This window comes from Lycium ferocissimum, chromosome 3, assembly GCF_029784015.1.
Source record: "Lycium ferocissimum isolate CSIRO_LF1 chromosome 3, AGI_CSIRO_Lferr_CH_V1, whole genome shotgun sequence".
Taxonomy (NCBI): domain Eukaryota; kingdom Viridiplantae; phylum Streptophyta; class Magnoliopsida; order Solanales; family Solanaceae; genus Lycium; species Lycium ferocissimum.
Genome location: NC_081344.1, coordinates 71194066 through 71204296, shown reverse-complemented (window position 1 = coordinate 71204296; position 10231 = coordinate 71194066). Strand labels below are relative to the sequence as shown.

The window sequence follows — 10231 nt, the reverse complement described above, 5'->3', positions numbered from 1 at the left end:
GAAACATGTAAATCATCTTATTAATGGCAAGATGAGAAGTTTAAAGCTAAATTGTAAAGCTCGCATTTTTTTGGGATACACTAACAAGGACATAAATTTGAGACGGATGGAGTAATTACAGTGGATCTTTGAGAAAACTTGAACGGAGTTGAAGTGAGAAAATGGGTGTTGAGGATTTCATATTATTATTAGTTGATTGATTGCTTGGTGTTTAATTGTCTTATGTTATCATAAAATATTGTCTCTGTTTTGATTATTTTTTTTATTGGATTTTAATGACAGAGGTTAGTTCAGCATCAGCCAACTCAGTATCCTACATCTGAAGAGTTGAGTATTGGGAAAATAAAGTTCAAAGCTTTTGACTTGGGAGGTCATCAGATCGCTCGTCGAGTCTGGAAAGATTACTATGCCAAGGTATGATAATGTATTAAATGTTGATAACCATTTTTCTCTATAAGTCTAATTCTGCATACAGGGGCAGAACTTGTCTTGCACCATTCGGTGATTGTGCTGAATCTTTCTGTCAAATTAGAAATATATCAATACTTGAATTTTATAACCTGATCATTTTTTATGCTTTAATGGAAAGAAATAATGAAAAGGATTTTTTTTAATAACCCTAAAGTAAAGAAAACTCAAAATTGCCTTTTATATCAACTGTACTGGATATTTGGATCAATCTTCATGTAATTGCATCAGATCCACGTGTTCTGTAACACATCTTAAGCATTTTGCTGGTCTGAAGTTTGTCTTGCGGAGTTTTGGTGCTTTGAAGTATGTGGAGTTTTTTTTTTTTTTTTTTTTTCCTTTGCTGAAACTTAAAAGTTTGACAAGCTTAACATGGTTAGTGCAAGATTATATAACCGCACACTTAGAGGTGCCAATCTTCGAAAGCTACTGCCTTTTTTTGTCTCTATGGAGATTTGAACTCTGGTCTCACCCACTTCATTGTGTCATTGACCACAATTTAGAAACTATTCAATTCAGTATCCTCATTACCCTTAATTACATGATTTGTTGGGACACCATTGTGGGAGTACACTGGGTTTTTTTGTTGTTTGTCAGACACCAGCACCAAAATAAAAATGCATATGGAACCCTCACTACCACTCATTTAAAAGGATAATTTTGCATTGCATACATTTGGGTATGCCGAGGGTCTACCGGAACAGCCTCCCTACCTTGGGAGGTAAGTATGTGTCTCCACAGAAATTCTACCCTAGGACCCACCATGCGGGATTTCACTTCAGTTATGTTGTAGTTGTTGTTGCATATATTTGGACATGTCAAAAGTCTTCTTTAACTTTTAAATTTCGTATACGTTCATGTAGCCACATAAAACGAGATGGAGGGAGTAAATGATATAGGAAGGAAATGGGTTAAAAAAGTATTTCATATTGGTTTGACCTAAATTTATTTTTACCTTAAAGCTCAGTTTCTCTTCATAAATTGCTCTGTATGCTTGCTAATTTTTAAGGAAAATCATAACACAAGAACAATGAGCAGCTGGTGTCCCCAAGGTTAAAAAAGAATTACACGTTGCTACTCTTCAACAAAAGAATTACACGTTGCTATTCCCTGATTTAAGGTCTCTGTTGTCCCTTTTCCCTCAAGGTTACAAGCTTGGCTTCACGATATCTTTCCATCTTTGATTGCTTTATATTCTACTGTTTGCCTAACTGTGCTTACACTTTTTTTTCTTTTTGTTTTCCTTTTTTTCTTGGGAGTTGGGTAATTAAATGGCAGAGGAAATTATGAATATTCTTAGACCAGTTGTCCTTGGTCTCACCAAATGCCAAATTTACTGTAATCCATATTTTGAGTAAAGGACCTTTTAGTCCAATTCTACCTTAATGTACCCTTTTCTCTATTTTTAATAAACAAAAGACAAAAATCTCTCATGCATAAATTGTTTATTTCCCTCTTTTTGATAAATTATAATGTGTTAATGCCTTAGCGGTTGGACCTTTTATCTTTTTCTCTATTCGTTTATTTTATGGAAGTGGATAAAAGTGCCCCTAAAGTGTGCGTAGGACACAGGTTGTTCTGATGGTTAGGTTTTTTATTCTTGGAAGTAGCATATGCTGAAGAGCAGATGGAAGCTTAGGACTAAAATAGTCCCAAATCAACGTCCAGGGACTAAATCGCATGTCTTATGGAAACATTACCTACTCCAGTACAGTTTTTCTCTTTTGTGTTAATCGGCTTGAGTTGCTGTTTGCACAGGTTGATGCAGTTGTATACCTGGTTGATGCATACGACAAAGAGCGATTTGCAGAGTCGAAAAAAGGAACTAGACGCGCGCTTCTTTCTGATGAATCCCTTGCTACTGTCCCCTTCCTCATTTTGGGAAACAAGATAGACATACCATATGCAGCCTCAGAAGATGAATTGCGTTACCACCTTGGCTTGACCGGTGTCACTACTGGCAAGGGTAAAGTGAATCTTGCTGATTCTACCGTTCGGCCTTTGGAGGTATTTATGTGCAGTATTGTACGGGAAGAATGGGGTATGGTGATGGATTTAAGTGGGTATCTCAATACATAAAATAGAAGTTCAAAGAGATCGCATCCTTGTTATGCTGTAGATCAGCATTTTTGGAAAAGATTGGTTTCACCAGATATTTATTCATTTGTTTTCGAACTGATCAGCTCTTCTATTACTACTATTTTGTATCCTTTGGTATCTTTGTAGTTTGATGAGAAGATATTGCTATTTCTGTAAAATTCACATGTAGCTGGAAATTGCTATCTACATATTCTTGACTTAAATCGTACCTATTTTTGTTTTACATATATTGTTCAATTGTGGCTTATTTTTTCATACTTGAAACATATGACTAAAACGTCTAGTGTTCATTATTACATCGATGATCATTATTCCAGGGTAGTAAATTATTGCAATCTTAGCTTGAGATTTGAGAAGAACTCGACCAAATCATACGATGTTTTATTTGGAAACAATGCAGAGAATCGGGGAGAATAAGAGTTCGAAATTATTTGTGTAAAAATTACGAGGCAAGGCCTATGTATCTATAGCCAATGGATGTGTGTAAATGACGATTCTCAATGGGCAGTTTGCACTATTGTCCTTCATACAGACTGGTCTTTAATATTTGACCCTCAATTCGCTAGTCTTTAATTTTTGTCCTTCCCCTTAAAAAAGGGGCCAAAAATATATCGAGATCAGATTGAAACTCAGTAAAGTAAAAAATAATAATATTTAAGGCATAGTTTTCTATGAACATATGCCTATTCGGGCGAAAACATAGAATCCTATCTCTGGGAGACTTCCGCAGACTTTGTCTTCTAAGGCGAACTTTTAGTTATGCTTGGACAAAGTCGACACATAAAGTGCAGACTTTTTTGCAAAAGTCTTGTCTTGCAAACTTTTTTTTTTTTTTGTGACATTGAGGAGGTTCGAGCCTAAGTAACTCGGCGTATTTTCGACCACCTTTTTGACAATCAAGGGCAAAATTTAAAGACCAACAATTTGAGGGCGAGAAATTAAAGACCACCCAAAAGAAGGGTAATCCGCGCAAAAAAATGTAAATTAGATACTAAATTTAACACTGTACATGTAGTGCAAAGAGAGTATAATGATAAATGGATAAAACTAAGTAACAAAATTTTCCCAGCTAGCAGTGGTAAATACTTATTTCCCCATGTGTACAATGATATAGGAGCAGATTCATTTTCTATTTTTTGGTTTCCACCCAGTGTTCAGGTCTGCATTGGGGCCTCAACTTGTCCGAATTCTCATCACGTTAGACCCATTGGTGGAAAGCACTCCCTAACAGGATTTTTCTTTCATATTCTGAGCTTGAACCCAGAAATTGCTTGAGCCAGTGGCATAACATCTCAAATTATTCTCTTTTCTATCCCTAAGATTCAACAACTCAATGCTTCATATTTCACTGGAATTGGTTGATTAAATCCAGCTTGAGACAACAAATTCCCAACGATCGTAAGTTCTCTGCAGAACGCCCCCTCGAATACTGTCGCGTTTGTAACATTTGTGTTACACATATCTGAATCAAGAATTTCAGCTCTAGATTGTTTAGGTTCTTGAATTTGCTGCTGTTGCATTGAAACAGTGCCAAAAGTTTCAGTTCTTGATTGTTGGAGTTGTTCTTGATTTAGCTGAACTTGTTGCTGCATCAGTTGTAATGCAGCAGCAGCCTTCTTTCTCTGCTTCTCAGCCGCTTCTTCGTCCTTGATTGTCGTCATCAAACTTCCATAACCTCTCTGTATCATTCTATACAACATCAAAGCTGACATCTTTGCTCTATCCTTAACAGAATCTACATCTTGTTCATCTGCAAACTCGCACCTTTCTACAAAACTCGTCGATTTATCAGGCTTGTGTCTTAAAGTTAACAACAAATGTGCTCTTTCCAGTTCTGGTCTTGAACAACCCCCCTTCAAACCAATCAATGCATAGTAATCCACATTCCCCGTTTCGCCATTTCCAACTCTCTTCTTCAATTCTTGAATTTTCGTAGCCAATGAACAAAGCCTCCCTGGAATCTCCCTGTATGCCACGTTTTGATGGCGTTTCCATATTGGTCCTTGTAATTTCCTATCTCGTAGAATTGAATTATACAAGAGTTTTAAGTGCTCCAAATCGTGAAGGCTATCGGGCAAGCATCTTATAGTTTCAAATAATGCTGCTCTAGTTCTAAGTGCATTAATACAAGAAGGGTCCAATGCTAGGGTTCGATTGCAATCAGCTATTGCCTCTGCAATTCGACCAGAGGAACGATAAGCAGATGCTCGATGCATATAGCATTCGGCCATAAACCCCTGAGGGGCCCCACGACGACCATCCACAATTTTCGAAAAATGCCTAATAGCTTCTGAGTAAAGACCAGCATCAAGAGCTGCAATTGCAGCAGTTTTTCGTCGTAAGAGTAGCTTGATATGGCTGAGAAGTTGAGAGATTGTCTCCGACTCGGTTATTGGCATAGTCGTGCAGCAATTTTTGCCTGAGAAGACTGGAAATTTGGCAAACGAGAAGCTATCGTCGGACCAACAAATGCTCTCGCGTCGAAATGCATCCGTAGCAAGGCGTTTTCCGGTTTGTAACAAAACCATTGCATCTTCCATTAGGCCCAGATGGCAACAAGCTTGTCCCAAGACCAAGTACCTGTTGAGACATCACATAATTAAGAACTAATTAAAAGCGTGTTTTCTCTAACAACTTGAACTTTTAAATGAGATGATCACATAACAAGAATTCCTAGGTACAAATCCTTGGTAGAAAGAGCACCTACCAGACACTTTCCGGCCCTCTCTTAAAAATAGCCCCTGTCAATGGAGTATCAAATTCCCCAGTAAAACTCCATGATAGTGTCCACATGTGGAATTTGAAACTCTTAAAACATGACTATTTTTCAATTAAAAGGGCTGGAAAGTGGCTATTTGTGAATTTTATCCCAAATCGCATCGCCATCTAAAAAGCAAAAAATATCTCCACGTGTTCAACCCATAAAAAAAAAAAATTAGGCCCACACATTTGTGGCCACTGTCAATGGAGTATCAAATTCCACATGTAAAACAATATGACAATGTCCACATATGGAATTCAAAACTCTAAGGTGCCGTTTGGCCATAAATACCAAAAACAAATTCACTTTTTTTGGAATTTTTGAAGTTGGAGTTGGAGTTGGAGTTGGAGTTGTGCTTGGCCATAGTTTTTGAAATTGTAGTTTTTGGTGAAATGTAGTGTAAAAAAGTGAAAAAAGTGAAAAAAATTTGAAAAACAAGTTTTTCTTGTTTTTGGTATTCCGGAATACAACTCCGGAGTTGTATTCCGAATATTTATGGCCAAACGCCTAAAAAAAAAAGTAAAAAATTTCGAAAAAGTGAATAATTTTATGGCCAAACGGCTACTAAGATTGTGGCTATTTTTACAAGGGCTGAAAAGCACAAATCTCATCGCCACCCAAAAAGCAACAAATATTTCCACGCATTTAGACCCATGAATAAGAAAGCAGTTGGACAAGAGGTTCTTTGGATAGCGAAGACTCGCACCTCCAATCCGAAGGTTGTGTGTTATTTACTAAGGGAGCAAAAGGAGCTCTTGGGAGGGAGGTGAAAAAAAAAAACCATACTCACACATGACAGGGCATGTCGAGACATAATACAATTAAGTACTAATTAAAAGCCGCGCTCCGTCTAACTGACTTACCTCCATTGACCTTCTTATTGCAATTCTTGTAGAGGCTAGCCATAACCCTCTTCTTCAAGTCAGATATAGAGAAGCACTTGAAGTTTGGCTCATCACCATAAGAAATGAGCCTAATTTGCTCCTTTGAGCTATCAAATGAACCAGAAGAAGAGGTAGAAGATGTATCATCATTGGGCATTTTAAGACTAGGAATATAATCCTGTAACATATAGGCTACATCCTTATAACACCTTAAATAGAGCAAACATCGAGCCTTTAACTCTAAGGCAATTTCAAAACGTGGAGAAATTGCAAGTGCAGCTTCAACAAGGCTAAGAGCTGAAGCAATCTCTTTTGGTTCTTGAGTGGCAATGAGAATTTTCGCATCTCTGATATATTTTTCCACAATCTGAAACAACAAATACAGAGCATAATTAGTCGAAGTTCAGGATTTTGAATTTGTGAATTTTGAATTCTAGAAAATACAGCTTACTATTAGACCTATCTATAATAACCATAAATACAGTCACACCTCTGCATAACAACCATCCTCTATAACAATGTTTCTCTATAACAACCACTTTTTATGTGGAACCGATGTTTCATGTTCTGTTATAGCACCCAAAAAAATATTGGGACAGACAATGTTGTTATAGAGAGATTTGACTATACATGTTTTCTGTAGGCGAAGCTCTAGCTCTGCCTCTCCATAACTACCTATGTATGCAATTATGTATGAAAGTGAATAAAATGAAAATGGGTAAAATCAAGAATGTGTTTTAAACAAACAAATATGAGGTTTTGCGTCAAAACTATTAAATTTTACCGAACCCATAGGCGAAACTCTAGCTCCGCCCCTGAGCATAACTAACTATGTATGCAATTATGTAAGTGAATGAAATGAAAATGGGTAAAATCAAGAATGTGTTTGTTTTTATTTTATTACCTTTTTTTGCTAATCCACCAGTGTTTCTTTTCTCCATTGGCAAGAAATGGAGGAGATGCAGCCATTGTTAATGTACAAGGATCAACCATCAAAAAATTCTAAATGCCAACAAAATATTCTTGATTTTGGGCTAATGAGTATATCTCTGTTTACATAAACATCTTCATATTTTGAGAGGAAAATATGTAAATATAGTGATAGAGATATGGAAAATGGAAAAATAACTAGTTAGTGCATGAATATACAGTGCCAGCTTTAGAGAGAGAAAGCCTTCTGTTTCATCGCTGGCAAACCACGCTTTCACGCCAGAATCTCTCTCTCTGTATAGACTTTTTCTATCAGTCTATAATTATAGACTTGTGTAGATGTATGTATTTAGTTATTTATAAATTATAAATACAATAGTGTAAATACTTTTTACATAAAATATTGTCTATCAATAGTTAGCTTTTAATGTAATCCTTCCAGAGTAAATACATTTTACACTGTCGCCAACAAAAACGAAATTGTTCTTCTATAAGCAATCATCCATAATACTCTCTCCTTACATTTTACATGTAAATTGTATTGAGAAAAAGCTGCTTATTAAGGAGCTAAAAATATGATGAAAATTTTATTATATCAACCCTAATTATTACTCCCTCCGTCCCATATTAGTTGTCCGCATTATTAAAAATATTCGTTCCAAAATACTTATCCATTTGCAAAATCAAGATAGAATTAATTAAGTTTTTCCTATTTTATTCTTAACATTAATTGTTTTTGAAAGTTATGAATATTAATTAATTTGCGATTTATTGGATGGAGATAAAGGTAATGTAGTAAAAGTGTACTTTTATTTATGAATTCTTAGGGCGTGTAAAGGAGAAAGCTGATGAAGTAATAATAAGGACGGAGAGTACTAAGTCATCTAATGATTGAAATCAATAAAATATAGTTTAAAAATTAAATGCACTAAGAATTTCTTTGAACTTTTAACTTAATAATTAATAACAATGGTAAAATAGGTACGAAATACTAAATTATTTCTTGATCTTTTAGCTGAATAAGTAAATGACAAACTTATATTTAGTATACAGGACAAGTAAAAATAGACAGAGAGAATATCAAATAAATCAATTTCATCTTTGCTAAACGTTTCAAGGCCTATAGGCTTTAGTGATTCTCCTATTCAACTACTTTGATAATTTTTTAGCACCTTATATTTTTTGGGATCTAAATATTGGATCATTTTTGTATGATTTCTTCCATTGCCCTTTCGTTAATGTGCACAAATTTGAACTCGTTTGCATGTACAACTTGTTGGATGGCTTAATAGACTATATTCTCTCACTACTTATAGGTAGTCAATTAAAAGCATGGGTACGTAGATAGGGTTATTGATTTTCTAAACACCAAACCAAACCAATTCGATCGGTTTTTAAATTTATACACCAAACCAAGCCAATAAAATTCGGGTTTTTCAACCTCGGGTTTTCTCGGGCTATTCGGTTTTCTCGGGTTTTTTTTTTCGGAATAGTCTTGATACAAAAGATATAACTTTTACTTCAAATATTTCTTTAGTTCTAGTAAGATACAACTATATAATTAAGGTGTTTCTTAAGAAAATAACACAAAATGTGAGAAGAGTGATGACGTTGTATTAAAATATTCAACAAAAGCTAATAAAATCGGTTAAAATAAATATTGCTAATTAACAAGCCATAAAGAAAGTGACCATAATCTAAAAAATACTAAGTCATGCTAAAATAAGTACGGCTAAATAAGTATTAATTACATGACAAAGAAAAAAACTTTAAGTTATGTATTTTCACTCTCTAAATCAATTATGCAAAACTAAAGAATAGATATCCAACATTATTGTCATTCCTACCGTAAACCTAATTTCTTTTGTTAGCATTAGTGTTGAGTTCAAGTTTTGGCTTGGACTTTATTTGAGTTACTAACATCCATAGGATATAAAACTTATTGACATTTAAAATTCTAAGTTCAAGCTTGAATAATATGATACTAGATAAAAAAAACTACAAAAAAATTTAAGAAATATTTATAAATTACATTACAAATAAATATTTTTATGTATAAAATAATTTAAAAATTGAATCAAGTAATGTCTGTTAGTTTTAGTTCGGATTGACTTTTTTTAGTTAAAACCAAACCAAACCAATTATGGTCGGGGTTTTTTTTTCAACACCAAACCAAACCACTAGTCGGGTTTTTTTCTTGGTTTGACTCGGTTTAACGGTTTGGTGCGGTTTGTCGGTTTACTTTGTACACCCCTAAGTTAATTGTGCATCTTCTCTATGTACGTAATGCAACGACACTATGTATTGTTTCAACTTTTTAATATTTTAATACGTCCAGAATGTGTGAAATTATTTTAACAACATATAAAATTTAAACTATTAAAATTTTAAACTTTGATGTGAAAACTTTAAAATTTATAAGTCGTGAGTGCTCAACTATCTATAATCTAAAATTACTTTCTAAGTTGGATACTTAATCACTATCTTTGTATATTTATTACTGAAGTACTAATTTTTAATATAAAAATATAATGCATGAGTAAAAAATTAATGAATGCTCAAGCACTCAGTAAGCTCAATGTAAGTTTGCCACCACTTCTAATGTCACTAAACTATACTTATATCCAAATGAATATGTTCAATTTTTTATTACTGTCATATAGTCGAAATTGAGGAATAGTTTTTACATAAAATATTTCCATATTAAAACTGCATTTATTAGCAGAGTTGTTTTCAACAAATTTAAACTACTAGATCCAAGACTATGTCCCTTATCTAGATCACGGGTCGTCGGATTCAACCACCAGGGAAAATATAGTGCGTGAATTTATTTATTTCTGCTGGAACATAATTAATTTACTCATCTATCCCTTCTATTGGGGCCTTCATTTTTCTTTTCTTTTTTTTAATCTTCATTTCCCCCTTGAAATCTCAATCGATCAAAGTTGTTCTTTACGTATGATCAGGATGGAGGCCATATTTTTAAGTTGTAAAATGGATCTCTTACTAAAATGATAAGATAAAGTTACTACGTATGTTAGATTTAATGTGATCATATCCTTAATCCCGTGCATAGCAAATGGTTAGT

The 10231-nt window shown here is 34.3% G+C and overlaps 2 pseudogenes; one reads left to right on the top strand and one right to left on the bottom strand.

Moving 5' to 3' along the window:
- LOC132049064 (GTP-binding protein SAR1A-like) overlaps positions 1–2791 on the top strand; it is a 3388-nt pseudogene extending 597 nt beyond the window's left edge.
- A 1071-nt stretch (positions 2792–3862) lies between these two features.
- On the bottom strand, positions 3863–7448 carry LOC132049063 (uncharacterized; annotated as a pseudogene).
- Positions 7449–10231: the final 2783 nt, after the last annotated feature.